Source organism: Nelumbo lutea, chromosome 8, assembly GCF_056320005.1.
Source record: "Nelumbo lutea isolate HS-2025 chromosome 8, American lotus-T2T, whole genome shotgun sequence".
Classification (NCBI taxonomy): Eukaryota; Viridiplantae; Streptophyta; class Magnoliopsida; order Proteales; family Nelumbonaceae; genus Nelumbo; species Nelumbo lutea.
Window position 1 is genome coordinate 26,091,352 of NC_142691.1, and position 16,988 is coordinate 26,108,339.

Consider the following 16,988-nt stretch of genomic DNA (forward strand, 5'->3'; position numbering starts at 1 on the left):
CCAAATGATACAAAATACGGTTCAGTTTTGTGGTATGGCCCATGAGGATCCGAATGCCCATATTGCTAACTTCTTGGAAATCTGTGACACCTTCAAACACAATGGGGTAAGTGATGATGCCATCCGGCTGAGGTTATTCCCATTTTCTTTGAAGGATAAAGCCAAAGCTTGGTTGAACTCATTACCGGCAGGATCTATAGCCACATGGGACGAAATGGCCAGCCGTTTTCTCTCTAAATATTTTCCCCCTTCTAAAACTGCTAAAATGAGGAATGACATCACTACTTTTTTCCAGCAAGAGGGGGAATCTTTATATGAGTCATGGGAACGATACAAGGAGCTGTTAAGGAGAGTTCCTCACCATGGCCTCCCCATTTGGCTGCAAGTGCAGACTTTCTATAATGGTCTTACTGACTCAAATAAGACCATATTAGATGCTGCAGCCGGAGGATCCATAAATAATAAAACTCCTGAGGTTGCCCATGCACTTATTGAGGAAATGGCAGCCAACAATTATCAATGGCATTCGGAAAGGACTCAAACTAGGAAGCAGCAAGGCTTGCATAATGTTGACACTTATACAGCACTAGCTGCACAAATAGGAGCACTCAGTAAAAAAATAGATGAAATGCAGATAGCTGCCATGCATGTGCAGCCTCTTAATTGTGAATTGTGTGGGGGAGGCCACATCAGTACAGACTGCCAAGTTGGCAATCAGTTCAGACCATCTACTGAACAAGTTGACTATGTCAGCAATTCGTCAAGACAGCAGGGTTACCAGAGTCACCATACTTTTCATCCAGGATGGAGGGGACATTCAAACCAGTCCTGGCCAAATCAGCATATTTCCAAGCCGTTCCACCAGACTTATCATCAGCCTGAACCGAAATCCAATTTGGAGGAACTTGTAGATCAATTTTAATTTCCCTTTTGTGTCTCAATTTGCTTAGCTACTGTGATAGTTCTATGCGTTCATGAACCACTATGGAAGGCGCGCGGCTGAATAGTTTTTTAACTGTCCCTTTAATAATAATTAAACTAGAAAATAAATTAATAATAATTTCATAAGTATATTAATAAAAAGAAAATAATTTCTAAAACACAAATAAATAAGTAACAATTATTATTTGATTAATTAAAACTAATCATCAGAAATTAATTTAATTATTTAAGTAAATTAATAATTATCATAAAATAAGAAACTAAAAATGAAAACCACTAATAGTTACCAATGAATGAAAAAAATATTGATAATTAAACTACAAACGTTTGCCGAGAGTCGAACCCGGGTCTACAATTTAATGAAAAAACATATTGCTAATTAAATTACCCATGAATGAGAAAGCATTAATTATCTACAAACTAAAGAATAACATCAGAATGCGTTTGCCGGGAGTCGAACCCGGGTCTATTGCTTGAAAGGCAATTATCCTAACCGTTGGACTACAAACGCTTTGTTGATTTGATGAACTAGTAACACATAATCCTGAATTTTGAAATTCTAACCAATTCTTATAAACTAGGTTATAGGTTCTGCCTTAGAACCCAATAAAACCCATGGAATTTTGACCAATTCTTATAAGGTGGGTTATAGGTTCTGCCTTGAAACCGAATCCTTGCGTACCCTTAATCTCAAGTTTCTACTACAAATATGGATGTCTTTATGGTATTTACGTCTATTTTTTGAATTATTACTCATTAAATAAAAATTTTGATAACTATTAAAATAAAAATTATTTCAATATATAATACTAGGAGTCTAGAACAAGTGTACCACCATGGCCACCGATGGAATATTATTTCAGGTGGTTGGGTCTTAATGGTAGAATCTTGGGTGACTAGTGGGATTACCCGAAAAAATAGTTTGGGTTATGGGATACCACTTCAATGGTGCGGGTTATAAAAGTCATCTTGCCTATAACAAATTTTTATTATTTTCACTAAGTCTTGGATTTAGGAGTGGCCATGAGTCGAGCTCTTTACGAGCAATTCAAATTTGATTCAGTTTCAACCGAGCTTCGAACCAAACTCAACTAGCTACATACATACATATAAACAAATAATAATAATAATAATAATAATAACGATAATAAAAATAATTGATGAAGGGTTATTTGGCCTAACCTAGTAAACAGAGGACACGTGGACACGACCTGTCAATTAGACTGTAAGTCAGCACTTACCGCTATATTAGCACCACTTTCCACCTCGGTGGGCCAAGCCACCTCGGGCGTCTCAGGCACCTCGGCAATGACCAAGGTATGGGTAGCTCGGGATTGCCTAACTCACCGAGGTAACACATCAGACTTCTAGAATCATGCCAGCTATCTCCGAGCTCATCAGGATCATGCCGTACAACCGTAGGAATTATCCACATCACGCCCGGATTAGATGGACATGATAAGCCTTACTGGCTAGCACACTATCCATTAGCTTGGGTAGTATGGCATTTAGAGTGGAGGGCACCGCATCAGGCTGGCTTCACAGAGCGACGAAAACCTCCCGCTCCTACAATTGGAAGGACAACGAGCCAGTGCTTCCCTATCCCAATAACTGCCCTAAGAGTCAAGCCCAATCGGACAAACACCTTTGGCTTTCTTTTTTTTACTGTAAGTCTGTAACAACTACTGGATTCATTCAAGGGAAGAGATTATGTTCTTTGCTTCTTGGGTTTCATTCTCTCTCTAGATCTTTGATGGGTTTTTATGGAATCTTGTGGATCAATTTTAATTTCCCTTTTCCTTCTCAATTTTCTTTGCTACTTCTATTGTTCTATGCGTCCATGAACCACTAAGGAAGGTGCATGGCTGAATAGTTTTTTAACTATCCATGGTGTCCTTCCATTCTTTGGAATTTGTCTAAAACATAATACAATAACTCTTAAAAGACCAAAAGGAAGAGAAAACAAATGGAAAAATTTGTTCATTAAAATTGGGTAGGAGAGAAATACAAGCAGATCGAACTTTCCTTGCAGAATGTTGCTCTACTATTTTCACTACTACTTTTCAAGTTTTCTTCAGCTTTCCTGGCAAGAATCACTAGTTTTGGTTGTTTCATCATATGATATATGATATTATGGAAACCTACAAATGGAAACATTTTGCCTTTCAGTGATCTCTTGGACAAATCGCCCCCTAGTTCACCACAATAGGGTCAGCACGCAAAGGGAAGGGCAAGGGAAGGCTAGGAGTTTTCCCCGTGGACCGCCCAGTGAAGAGATCCTACGCGCGGGCCCATAACAAATTCAGAATCAACTTGATTTTACTATTTGGTTTTTTCGATTTGGATTTAACATGCTATATTTTATGTGTTGTCTCTCTTTGGGAAAAAAGATTGATGAACAACGGTGATGGGAAAATCTGGGAAGTAGAAAATCTAGATTGGCAGATTGTGGAACATACTACTAAGTAAGAAGGAAGGCAGTGAAGTAAATTTCTGTAGCCAGCAACTAATAGATGAAGCCTCTACGGTGGGATCAAATTTTCCACCAACAAAAGTCGAAGAATTGATTAATTATAACGCCATAACCTTCTGGTCACCAGTTTTTGAATCGACAATTCGACTATCCGATCAAATTGAATGGCCCGTTCTGATAAAAATAATTAAAAAATAAAAAATGGCCTAAAACTGTTGAATGAATTGAATGATCCTAAGCCAGGTTTGAGGTAAAACGGAACCAATTGCCTAAATGATTTCCAAGCCAAACGGTCCGACCATCTAAGGAAACAGTGGCTATGACAACAACATCAATATTTATCTTAATTATATCCGTTGGAGGTGGTTTATACCACGAATGATGCCCTGTAAGAATAGAGGATTGAGGAACACTATAGGAAAATGGGGCTATAACTATGTTACTTTAGCTGCGGTAAAAAAAGTGTAGCTAAAACATGCGATATAACCACAAACAATTTGATGTCCGTAGCAAAAAGTTAAGCTTTAGCTACGAACAATTTGTTCTTGGTTAAAGTTATTTTGTACAAGGCTAAAAGATATTTATAGCCACGGTTATAATGTATCTGTGGTTATAAGTTACAAAAATAGAAGTTGAGCTTCAGCTATGGACAATTTGTCCGTGGCAAAAAGTTGAGCTTTAGTTACGTGTAATTTGTCCGTGGTTAAAAGTTATTATGTCCGTGGATAAAAGATATTAATAGCCACCGTTAGAATGTATCCATAGCTATAAGTTGCAAAAGCAAAAGTTGAGCTTTAACTACGGACACTTTGTCCGTGGTTAAAAGTTATTCTGTCCGTGGCTAAAATATATTTAAAGCCACGGTTATAATGTGTTCGTGGCTATAAGTTACGAAAGCAGAAGTTGAGCTATAGCTACGGACAATTGTCCATGGTTAAAAGTTATTCTGTCCGTGGTTAAAGAGCAATTTATCACTATAGCAATGAAGAACTTTAATTTCATGGCTATAGTTACGAAATTAATCATCTTTAGCTACAATCATTTTATTCCTAGCTCATAAATAATAATCATATAATATTAATTTTAAATATTTACAATTTATTAATTAATTTTTTACAGTAAATTAAAAATTAAGAATTTATTAAACTATATCAAAATAATTAAAATTATTAGCTCATTACTATTGCATAACAATAATAATTAATGATTTCCCTTTAATAATAATTAAACTAGAAAATAAATTAATAATAATTTCATAAGTATATTAATAAAAAGAAAATAATTTCTAAAACACAAATAAATAAGTAACAATTCTTATTTGATTAATTAAAACTAATCATCAGAAATTAATTTAATTATTTAAGTAAATTAATAATTATCATAAAATAAGAAACTAAAAATGAAAACCACTAATAGTAAATTAATTAATTACCCATGAATGAAAAAAATATTGATAATTAAACTACAAACGTTTGCCGAGAGTCGAACTCGGGTCTACAAATTAATGAAAAAAAATATTGCTAATTAAATTACCCATGAATGAGAAAGCATTAATTATCTACAAACTAAAGAATAACATCAGAATGCGTTTGCCGAGAGTCGAACCCGGGTCTATTGCTTGGAAGGCAATTATCCTAAACGTTGGACTACAAACGCTTTGTTGATTTGATGAACTAGTCACACATAATCCTGAATTTTGGAATTCTAACCAATTCTTATAAACTACGTTATAGGTTCTGCCTTAGAACCAAATAAAACCCAAGGAATTCTGACCAATTCTTATAAGGTAGGTTATAGGTTCTACCTTGAAACCGAATCCATGCGTACCCTTAATCTCAAGTCTCTACTACAAATATGGATGTCTTTATGGTATTTACTTCTATTTTTTTAATTAGTAGTCATTAAATAAAAATTTTGATAACTATTAAAATAAAAATTATTTCAATATATAATACTAGGAGTCTAGAGCAAGTGTACCACCATGGCCACCGATGGAATATTATTTCAGGTGGTTGGGTCTTAGTGGTAGAATCTTGGGTGACTAGTGGGATTACCCGGAAAAATAGTTTGGGTTATGGGATACCACTTCAATAGTCCGGGTTATAAAAGTCATCTTGCCTATAACAAAATTTTATTATTTTCACTAAGTCTTGGATTTAGGAGTGGCCATGAGTCGAGCTCTTTACGAGCAATTCAAATTTGATTCAATTTCAACCGAGCTTCGAACCAAACTCAAATAGCTACATACATACATACATATATACAAATAATAATAATAATAATAATAAAATAATAATAATAATAACAATAATAATAATAATTGATGATGGGTGATTTGGCCTAACCTAGTAAACAGAGGACACGTGGACGCGACCTGTCAATTAGACTATGAGTCAGCACTTACCGCTATCTTAGCACCACTTTCCACCTCGATGGGCCAAGCCACCTCGGGCGTCTCAGGCACCTCGGCAATGACCAAGGTATGGGTAGCTCGGGATTGCCTAACTCACCGAGGTAACACATCAGACTTCTAGAATCATGCCAGCTATCTCCGAGCTCATCAGGATCATGCCGCACAACCATAGGAGTTATCCACATCACGCCCAGATTAGATGGACATGATAAGCCTTACTGGCTAGCACACTATCCAATAGCTTGGGTCGTATGGCACTTAGAGTGGAGGGCACCGCATCAGGCTGGCTTCACAGAGCGACGAAAACCTCCCGCTCCTACAATTGGAAGGACAACGAGCCAGTGCTTCCCTATCCCAATAACTGCCCTAAGAGTCAAGCCCAATCGGACAAACACCTTTGGCTTTCTTTTTTTTACTGTAAGTCTGTAACAACTACTGGATTCATTCAAGGGAAGAGATTATGTTCTTTGCTTCTTGGGTTTCATTCTCTCTCTAGATCTTTGATGGGTTTTTATGGAATCTTGTGGATCAATTTTAATTTCCCTTTTCCTTCTGAATTTTCTTTGCTACTTCTATAGTTCTATGCGTCCATGAACCACTAAGGAAGGCGCATGGCTGAATAGTTTTTTTAATATCCATGGTGTCCTTCCATTCTTTGGAATTTGTCTAAAACATAATACAATAACTCTTAAAAGACCGAAAGGAAGAGAAAACAAATGGAAAAATTTGTTCATTAAAATTGGGTAGGAGAGAAATACAAGCAGATCGAACTTTCCTTGCAGAATGTTGCTCTACTATTTTCACTACTACTTTTCAAGTTTTCTTCAGCTTTCCTGGCAAGAATCACTAGTTTTGGTTGTTTCATCATATGATATATGATATTATGGAAACCTACAAATGGAAACATTTTGCCTTTCAGTGTTTGAATTTAAAAGTGATCAAAATGAAGGAAATCTTAATTTGCTAAAGGTATGTGATGATATCATTATTGTTAAACAGTTTTGTATGCCCTTAGCTTCAATCAAAATTGATGTACTTTATGAGTTTATTGTAAATGAATAAAAGTGCATATTTGATTCATGTTCCCTTGGTATGTTTCTGTGTAATACCCTTAAACTGGACACTTATTGAGACTCATGTTAGTTTAGAATGTTCACAGCCAGTGGGTCGGTCTGGGGAGACCTATCCTGACAAGGCTGACACTGTGGTGCCACCAAGTCGGTTGGGGTGGCTTGTCTCAGCTACCGGGGTGAGACCCTAGGCACATACAGTGTGGGATTAATTGAATCTTTGAACTGGACCAGATTTCTAGTATTGCCCTGGACCTTGGAGATTGATGGGCAAAACTGGAAAGTTACACCCGACCCCTAGACTCGATTATGATACTACACTAGGTGTCGGATCGGGCTGTCTTTGATGTACAAATCAGTGAGATCCTTAGCGGGGGTCAAAACCTGGGTATGTTGGGACAATCCGAGAATTCATCTGAGTGGGTGATCATAGTGACAGGATCAGCCCCTTTGTCAGACAAAGGTAATGATCGGGGATGCACTCTCACTGTTGGAAACCAAGACTGCCAGCAGCCGATTTCAACCGTTGAGATTTGTTTTGCAAAGTATATTTTATATGAGATATAAAAGTATATATATTATGGTTTCTAAAATATTTGCAAAAAGGTTTTAATTCCCGGGATCCATATAAGTGGAGAGTGCAACACTATTCCTTGCAGCCGAGGGAGAGGTCCTCTCTTGTCGGGCAGTGTATGATCATTAAGGGCTGAGAGGTTAAGTGTAAGACCATTGAGGATAATACCTGATGGGCTAATCTTGCATCTGCCCACAGTCCCTGGGTGTTACAAGGTGGCTTGGCCCAGGGACCACTTAGGGTAAGTGTTGGGCCCATAGAGCCCATTCGATGGGTTTCAGGGGGTGCACTGTCTTTAACAGTGTATTCGACCAGGCCTTGTAACAAAGGCTGGGCCGAACCCATGTGGCTGATGTGTAGATCAATGCTTGGGTCCCACGCCATACAAGGAAGCCCAACTGGGCAGCAGTTAGGAAGGTTAAGTGAGCACATAAGCTTAATGGGCTTAAAGCCCATTTCGAACTGGGCTATTTTTTTAGTTAATTAAAGGGGCAAATTCTGAGATGGATTAGCAGATAGGATAGGGTCTTAATCCTATCAACTCAGAGAGTCCAGATCTGAATGTGATTCAGATCTAGAAACATCCTAATAGGATTAGGAGAAAGCTAATCTAATCTGCAGATAAGATAAGAGTTTATCCTTATCACTAGAAGAGAAGGCTAATCCAAATATGATTTGGATAAGCAGCTCCTAATGGGATTAGGAGCTGATCTTTTAAGTTAACAAAAGGAAGGAGGGGGTGGCAGCCTTGAACATACATACATCAGATCCTCTTTAGTGCTGAAATCAAGAAGAGAGAATTCTACACCCTGCGAATACTCTCTTGCCGCCTCCCTGTTCTTGCCGCCCTATTTGCCAGTTCGATCTCCATTTGTGGGAGAAGTCAAGGTTGGATCTTGACATTAGTTCTTTGAGAAATGATTGAAAAGGAAGCTGAGCCCTCGTACCATTCTATTGATTCTTGCGAAGGACAGAGTTCTTGGGGAAGAACACTACTGATTCTACTCCATCCTGCACTGTGCCATGTTCAGTGGGAGTAGTCTTTGGATCCTTCATTGGGCGTGAACACCTTCGTTGGGAGATATTACTTCTCCATATCAGGTATAATTCTCTCCTATTCCTTTTGGTTCAGATCTGGTTCAGTTTAAGGTTCAAGAATGATCATTGAAAATATGATTTTCTAAATAGGGAATGTGATTCCCAGTTGAGGGGAGAGAAAAATTTTTGAAATTCGCCCCCTTATTCTGCAATCTTTGGGCGTCCATGGGATGGATCTCTCATCCCTTCAGTGGTTTCAGAGCCATGGTTCAAATCTTGAACCATTCTGTTTTAGATCTGAACCTGCGCAATTAGGGAGAAGGCGTTCTACCCAATTTGCGCAGATATGGTTTTTGGGAAATTTGTTCCCAAAATAGATGGGAAAATAATCTGAAATTAATTTTAAATAAATCTGATTATTATTTAGAATTGTTCTTTTTAATTTTCTTGATTTATGGGTTGTTCGTACAAGAGGAGATCGAATTCTTGGTTTGTGCAGGGAACCTGCGATTTTGCAATTCTTGAATTATTTTTGGGTCTGTAAATAATTTTTTTTATTTTCTAGACTCAATGTGTAGGTATTCGATCTAATATAATTATTAATAGAAATAAGATTTCTATTTATTTTTATTTTGGATCGAAGATGGCGGCGCAGAAAAAGAGATTTCGTAGAGAAGGAGATTTTGCAGATGAGAGAAACGCTATCTGCGATTTACAGTTTATGAAACTGCATTCTGTGATCTAACCTTTGTTTTGCAGGAAAGATTGTGCGAACAGCCCTGATTGACTGATTCTTGTTTTTCCTTTTATCAGTATTTAATTTCAGATTATTTTCTTGAATTAAGGATTTAATAAAAAATCAAACCCTAGACCCATTCGAACCGAGATTGGTTCAAGCTGTTTGGACCAATTCTAGGGTTTAATCAAGGCTGAAAGTCAGCCCTAATTTCCCACTAATGGGCATAAGGATTGATATTTAATTAAATGGTTAATTCGGCCCAGCCTGTAAAGGCCCTGTTTTAAATAGTTAAAACTGTAAAAGCCCATCTTAAAGGATAAAACTATATGGGCCAAACTGGGTAACCCTAATTCAGCCCATATACCTAGATAATATTAATGGTTAATATTATGGAATTTTAGCGGGCTTCCAACGGGCCATACAGATAATTAATTGATTGGATCAATTTATCCCTGCATGAGATGTATGGATGTGTGATGTGCTACGTACATGGGCCATAAGTACTTGGCCCATGCTCATTTGACAATGGCTCTTGCGCACACCATGGCTGAATGCACATCATTGCCATGGTGTCCCTTTTGGTCATTGGATGACTTCCCTCAGTGGTGGGCCCCACACCTCATCAAGAGGTTACGTGCGGAACCCTAGTTGATTCAAGGCTCATCGAAATCTGGCTTTATGAAAGTCAGTGGGAGCCACTTTGGTTTGCCCTAAATCAAACTAGGGCGTAATTTTGTTCCCTCCAGCTAATATGAGTGCATGTGATAGGGAGATTCATATGATGAACTCTCTAAAGGCCTTCCATCATTAGCATGAGGATGGGTCCTTCAGTAATGAGGAAACGCACCAGAAAATGGGCTATCCATTTGCTGTTGGACTTGTCTGAGTGTTTCATAAGATGATAGGGGCATCATAGATCGATGTGGGAGGGGCTTCACCAGAAAATGGGAACTCTCTCACGGTACCTTGGCGTTCACGAATATGATGGGTAAGCACTCACTGGACAGAAAGGTTTACTTGAAAATGCCTCTGAACCTTGTCTGATAGAGGCCAAAGGGAAAACTCATATGATGAGTGGATATGATCCTTCATAGAAAGGTGGTGGGGTTATGCAGCTGAAACAGTTGGCTCCATGCACCCTATGTGATTCCCCACATTTCCAGAGACAACCCGTAGTCTCCGTCACTGAGAAAGGAGGGAAATCTCAGAGACGAATAAATGGAAATGGATTGTAGATTAAAATCCATATCTATGAAATGAACATGAATCAAATTAGGTTGTGGACTGATGTTTGCTCTTTTATCAGAAAATGGCAAACGGATCTTTTGCAAAACTGCTTGATGACAACAAGTTGAAGGGCCCAAACTATGCTGACTGGTACAGAAACCTTATGCTGGTCCTAGCTTCTGAAAAGCTGGACAAAGTGGCAAAGAATCCTGCCCCAGAGCATCCGGGTGATAGGGCTTCTGAGGCCCGAAGGAGAGACTATCAAGAATGGGAGAAGAAAAACTCCCTTGCCCGGTGTTACATCATTGCCTCCTTGGACAACCCGATACAGAGGCAGTTTGATCATATTGAACTTGCCAAAGACATATTGGACAGTCTCAGGACAATGTATGAAGAGCAGAATCGTTCTACTCGACAAAAGCTCTTGAAACAGTTCATGACCGCACAAATGTCCAAGGGTCAACAAGTTCACAACTATTGTCTTCGGATGATGGGATACATCAACGAACTAGAGGCTCTTGGATCCGGGCTGGACCTTGCAACCCAGATAGATGCTATCCTTAACTCTTTGCCTCCTTCCTTTAATCCGTTCATCATGAACTATAACATGAACAAGCTGAATGTCAGCTTACAAGAGCTCAGCAATATGTTACAAAGAGCTGAAGAACTGATTAGAAAGGATGAGCCTGTAGCCATGCTTGTTGAAGCTGGCAAGACAGGCAAGAGAAAGAGGAAGGCAAAGAAGCCTCAGAAGAAAGCCACAAAGAGCAAGAAGCAGAAGAAAGACAAAGCATCGGATGCTTGTCATTTCTGCAAGAAGACCGGCCACTGGAAAAGGAACTGTCCTGCCTACCTGGAATCGAAGAAAGGTGGCGAGTATCTCTCTGACGAATTCAGGGACTACTTAAAGGACAATGGGATAGTATCACAATTAGCTCCTCCTGCTACACCACAACTTAACGGTGTTTCAGAGAGGAGGAATAGGACCTTATTAGATATGGTCCGGTCGCTTTTCATACACTCATAGTTACCCACATTCTTTTGGGGTTACGCATTAGAGACTGCGATTTATGTGCTGAATCGGGTTCCAATCAAATCGGTTCCGAATACTCCATATGAACTTTGGACCGGAAAGAAACCAAGTGTTAGACACTTGAAGATTTGGGGTTGTCTAGCACACGTTAAAAGAACGAGTGCAGACAAGGTCGCTTGGCCCAGGGACCACTTAGGGTAAGTGTTGGGCCCATAGAGCCCATTCGATGGGTTTCAGGGGGTGCACTGTCTTTAACAGTGTATTCGAACAGGCCTTGTAACAAAGGTTGGGCCGAACCCATGTGGCTGATGTGTAGATCAATGCTTGGGTCCCACACCATACAAGGAAGCCCAACTAGGCAGCAGTTAGGAAGGTTAAGTGAGCATATAAGCTTAATGGGCCTAAAGCCCATTTCGAACTGGGCTATTTTTTTAGTTAATCAAAGGGGTGAATTCTGAGATGGATTAGCAGATAGGATAGGGTCTTAATCCTATCCACTTAGAGAGTCCAGATCTGAATGTGATTCAGATCTAGAAACCTCCTAATGGGATTAGGAGAAAGCTAATCTAATCTGCAGATAAGATACAGGTTTATCCTTATCGCTAGAAGAGAAGGCTGATCCAGATATGATTTGGATAAGCAGCTCCTAATGAGATTAGGAGCTGATCTTTTAAGTTAACAAAAAGAACGAGGGGGCAGTAGCCTTTAGGAGATATACATCAGATCCTCTTTAGTGCTGAAATCAAGAAGAGAGAATTCTGCACCCTGCGAATACTCTCTTGCCGCCTCCCTATTCTTGCCGCCCTGTTTTCCAGTTCGATCTCCAGTCGTGGGAGAAGTCAAGATTGGATCTTAACATCAGTTCTTTGAGAAAGGATTGAAAAGGAAGTTGTGTTCACGTACCATTCTGCCGATTCTTACGAATGACAGAATTCTTGGGGAAGAACACTACTGATTCTACTCCATCCTGCACTGCGCCATCTTCAGTTGGAGCAGTCTTTGGATCCTTCCTTGGGTGTGAACACCTTCGTTGGGAGATATTACTTCTCCGTATCAGGTATAATTCTCTCCTATTCCTTGTGGTTCAGATCTGGTTTAGTTTAAGGTTCAAGAATGATCCTTAAAAATATGATTTTCTAAATCGGGAATGTGATTCCCAGTTGAAGGGAGAGAAAAATTTTTCAAATTCACCTCCCTTATTCCGCAATCTTTGGGCGTCCATGGGATGGATCTCTCATCCCTTCAGTTCATTCCCTTACCGTTAACTTTCCGTCACACCCAGTCGCATAACATCACATGACCAATATGTTTTTTTCAAAACTTCTGAAAATACCCTTTCGAATCTCTCTCTCCTTACCTCCTTCCCCACATAGCAGACTATTCTATCAGAGATTAACTGAAAAATCATAGATCTGGTACATAGGCTACATGATCCTTCGTCGGTCAGATCCGGTCCAAATCTCATATCTGAGTATCTCTTAGACTCCATGTCATTTCCCTCAACAGTGCTTAGCTCCTCTGGGACCATTATAGACATAGGCACTACCATCACTTGCTTGCCACCGTTGGCGGCTCTCCGATCAGCTCTCTGACAAGCAATGTCAGATTGTCCTTCAGTTACCAGCGTTGGTTTGTGGTGCTCAGGATTGTTGTTATAGAGAGCATAGCTCTAGTATGTTTAGTTTTTGTCGGGAATGATGGCCAGGCAAAGCAGCCATAGTTGAAAAAACAATAGCAATAGAAATTTGAACCAGCGGCAACAGTACCGACCTTGCTCTCTCTCCCTCTCTCTCTCCATTGCTCCTCACCACCACCGACCTCATTCCCACCATTTTCCCATTTGTCATGTATTGGAAACATTGGATTCCAAGACCGGCAAGCAACACTCACTGAAGCGAAGGGGAATGCCTCAAGAATTCACTCCACATAGATTTCTCTGAACTAGCCATCCCTGCTGCCTGTCGTATATCTAACAGCCTTCATTCTGCCTCATTCTCATTTTCATTTGTTTTTAGCAAGATCGCTCTTGCTTCTTCAACGGCGGTGTTTTCATTTGTTTCTATAAACCAACAAATACGAAAAATAGACAAATGGATTCTCTTAGTGTGTCTTCCTGTGTGATGGTTTGAGTTCCAACATCAACTCTTAGTGTGTCTTTCTTTTGAAGGGAATTTTCATCCTGAATTGATATTTAATTTAAGAGGGGGGTGCGGCCAGGATGATGGATCTAAGTGGGAAAGGGTTTATGGAATGAGGTGACAACTTCAGGGATGGAGATAAAATGGTGGTGTGTTAAGACGTTCTTTTGGTGAAAGAGGAGGAGACTGGGAAGTGGGTGGGAACTGTTAGCAATGGAGAGCGGCATTCTTTCAGTGGAAGAGGAGGAGACGGGGAACTATGAGTGGTGGAAACGATTCAGGCTTTGTCGCTGGACAGGACCTCTGTATACCATCCCATCTCTAGAAAAAAAAAGATTTAACACAGAAACAGGAAACTAGATCTGTTTTTGAAACACTCATCAGGTGCCCTCACAGGACGGGACCCCTGTATACAATCCCATCTCTAGAAAAGTAAAAAGACAAAACCCAGAAAAAAGAAACTAGGTCTACTCCCAAACCCTCATCTAGACTCTCATAAGCTCCCCAATAGTGGCAACTTTCTTTGACTTAGGTGGATCCATCCCCTACAATGACAAAGAATGGAGATTGGGAATTGCAATAGTCATCTTGAGGAAGGGCAAATTCAAACCGTCTCCGAAACATCATCAGAATTCCTCATCAATTGGGTTTTATTTTGAAATTTGAGAAATAGTGCAGGACAAATTCGACATTTCATTTCTTTTTGTTAGCACTTAATGACAATGTCAATTATTAGAAAGAGTAAAGGTACTTTAAGGCAATATGTAAATAGTATGGATAGAGTTAGTCAATTAGCTAAATAGTAGGGGTAGTTTAATGAAATTGCCCATATATATGTATATAATTATTTATTTTTATTGAAAGTTTGGCCTATAGTTGAGCTCAAACTTCAAGCTTTTGAGTTGAATAGAACTCAAGCTCAAGCCTTTAACTTGAATTGAGCTCAAGTTCGAGCACAATCACCACAGGTTTTTTGTGAGCCTAGCTTTAATAGCTAGGTATTCAGCTCAGCTCAGCTCGAATCCACCCTTGCTTATAAATCGAGCAGGGGCATAAGGTCGTCAAACTTTGGCCCGACTCTAACAGGTATGGATAATCGATAGAGTTTGCATGGGCACCCCATATGTGCCCCAAAAATATCTCAATCGTGCACTAGGAACATCTCCCAAAGCAAGTATGGGAGATGTTCCCAATGCACGTTGAGATGTGCATGTGGGGCACTTTTTGCGGGCCACCAATTTTAACTCCAATCGGCACTTATTTGTTGTGATGCTCATCTCAAATATAGAGGTGAGCCACGTGGCTTTTGCGAAGGCTTGGGTCATATCCCTAAAACGGGATCAACTTCCCACATAGCACACCCCATAGGGGCCCCACCGCCCATCCCCTTTGTGCATTGGAAATATCTCCCCATCACAAGCACAGGAGATATTCCCAATGCACGGAGGGGATGAGTTGTGGGGTGCATTCTTTGGGTAGCCAATCTGATCACCATGTCCCTCTTAGAATGAAGGGCACTACATCAGCTGTTAGGCTGGTTTCTTAAAACATGCGATATAACCACAGACAATTTGATGTCCGTAGCAAAAAGTTAAGCTTTAGCTACGAACAATTTGTTCGTGGTTAAAGTTATTTTGTACGTGGCTAAAAGATATTTATAGCCACGGTTATAATGTATCTGTGGTTATAAGTTACAAAAATAGAAGTTGAGCTTCAGCTATGGACAATTTGTCCATGGCAAAAAGTTGAGCTTTAGTTACGTGTAATTTGTCCGTGGTTAAAAGTTATTATGTCCGTGGATAAAAGATATTAATAGTCACCGTTATAATGTATCCATAGCTATAAGTTGCAAAAGCAAAAGTTGAGCTTTAACTACGGACACTTTGTCCGTGGTTAAAAGTTATTCTGTCTGTGGCTAAAATATATTTAAAGCCACGGTTATAATGTGTTCGTGGCTATAAGTTACGAAAGCAGAAGTTGAGCTATAGCTACGGACAATTTGTCCATGGTTAAAAGTTATTATGTCCGTGGCTAAAGAGCAATTTATCACTATAGCCACGAATAACTATAATTTCATGGCTATAGTTACGAAGTTAATCATCTTTAGCTACAATCATTTTATTCCTAGCTCATAAATAATAATCATATAATATTAATTTTAAATATTTACAATTTATTAATTAATTTTTTACAGTAAATTAACAATTAAGAATTTATTAAACTAAATGAAAATAATTAAAATTATTAGCTCATTACTATTGCATAACAATAATAATTAATGATTTCCCTTTAATAATAATTAAACTAGAAAATAAATTAATAATAATTTCATAAGTATATTAATAAAAAGAAAATAATTTCTAAAACACAAATAAATAAGTAACAATTATTATTGATTAATTAAAACTAATCATCAGAAATTAATTTAATTATTTAAGTAAATTAATAATTATCATAAAATAAGAAACTAAAAATGAAAACCACTAATAGTAAATTAATTAATTACCAATGAATGAAAAAAATATTGATAATTAAACTACAAACGTTTGCCGAGAGTCGAACCCGGGTCTACAAATTAATGAAAAAAAATATTGCTAATTAAATTACCCATGAATGAGAAAGCATTAATTATCTACAAACTAAAGAATAACATCAGAATGCGTTTGCCGGGAGTCAAACCCGGGCCTATTGCTTGGAAGGCAATTATCCTAACCGTTGGACAACAAACGCTTTGTTGATTTGATGAACTAGTCACACATAATCCTGAATTTTGGAATTCTAACCAATTCTTATAAACTAGGTTATAGGTTCTGCCTTAGAACCAAATAAAACCCATGGAATTCTGACCAATTCTTATAAGGTAGGTTATAGGTTCTACCTTGAAACCTATAACCTTAATCTCAAGTCTCTACAACAAATATGGATGTCTTTATGGTACTTACTTCTATTTTTTTAATTATTAGTCATTAAATAAAAATTTTGACAACTATAAAAATAAAAATTATTTTAATATATAATACTAGGAGTCTAGAACAAGTGTACCACCATGGCCACCCATGGAATATTATTTCAGGTGGTTTGGTCTTAGTGGTAGATTCTTGGGTGACTGGTGGGATTACCCGGAAAAATAGTTTGGGTTATGGGATACCACTTCAATGGTGCGGGTTATAAAAGTCATCTTGCCTATAACAAATTTTTATTATTTTCACTAAGTCTGGGATTTAGGAGTGGTCATGAGTCAAGTTCTTTACGAGCAATTCGAATTCGATTCAGTTTCAACCGAGCTTCGAACCAAACTCAAATAGCTACATACTACATATATACATATAATAATAATAATA

General features: G+C 38.5%; 4 non-coding genes across 4 annotated transcripts; all 4 read right to left on the minus strand.

Moving 5' to 3' along the window:
* Window positions 1-262: 262 nt before the first annotated feature.
* On the minus strand, window positions 263-369 carry LOC148843515 (small nucleolar RNA R71). The gene has a single exon (XR_016103919.1). It is a non-coding gene; the product is annotated as a small nucleolar RNA R71 (small nucleolar RNA).
* Window positions 370-1,381: 1,012 nt separating this feature from the next.
* TRNAE-UUC (transfer RNA glutamic acid (anticodon UUC)) lies at window positions 1,382-1,453 on the minus strand. Its single transcript has one exon. It is a non-coding gene; the product is annotated as a tRNA-Glu (tRNA).
* A 3,546-nt stretch (window positions 1,454-4,999) lies between these two features.
* Window positions 5,000-5,071, minus strand: TRNAG-UCC (transfer RNA glycine (anticodon UCC)). The gene has a single exon. It is a non-coding gene; the product is annotated as a tRNA-Gly (tRNA).
* Window positions 5,072-16,305: 11,234 nt separating this feature from the next.
* TRNAG-UCC (transfer RNA glycine (anticodon UCC)) lies at window positions 16,306-16,377 on the minus strand. The gene has a single exon. It is a non-coding gene; the product is annotated as a tRNA-Gly (tRNA).
* Window positions 16,378-16,988: the final 611 nt, after the last annotated feature.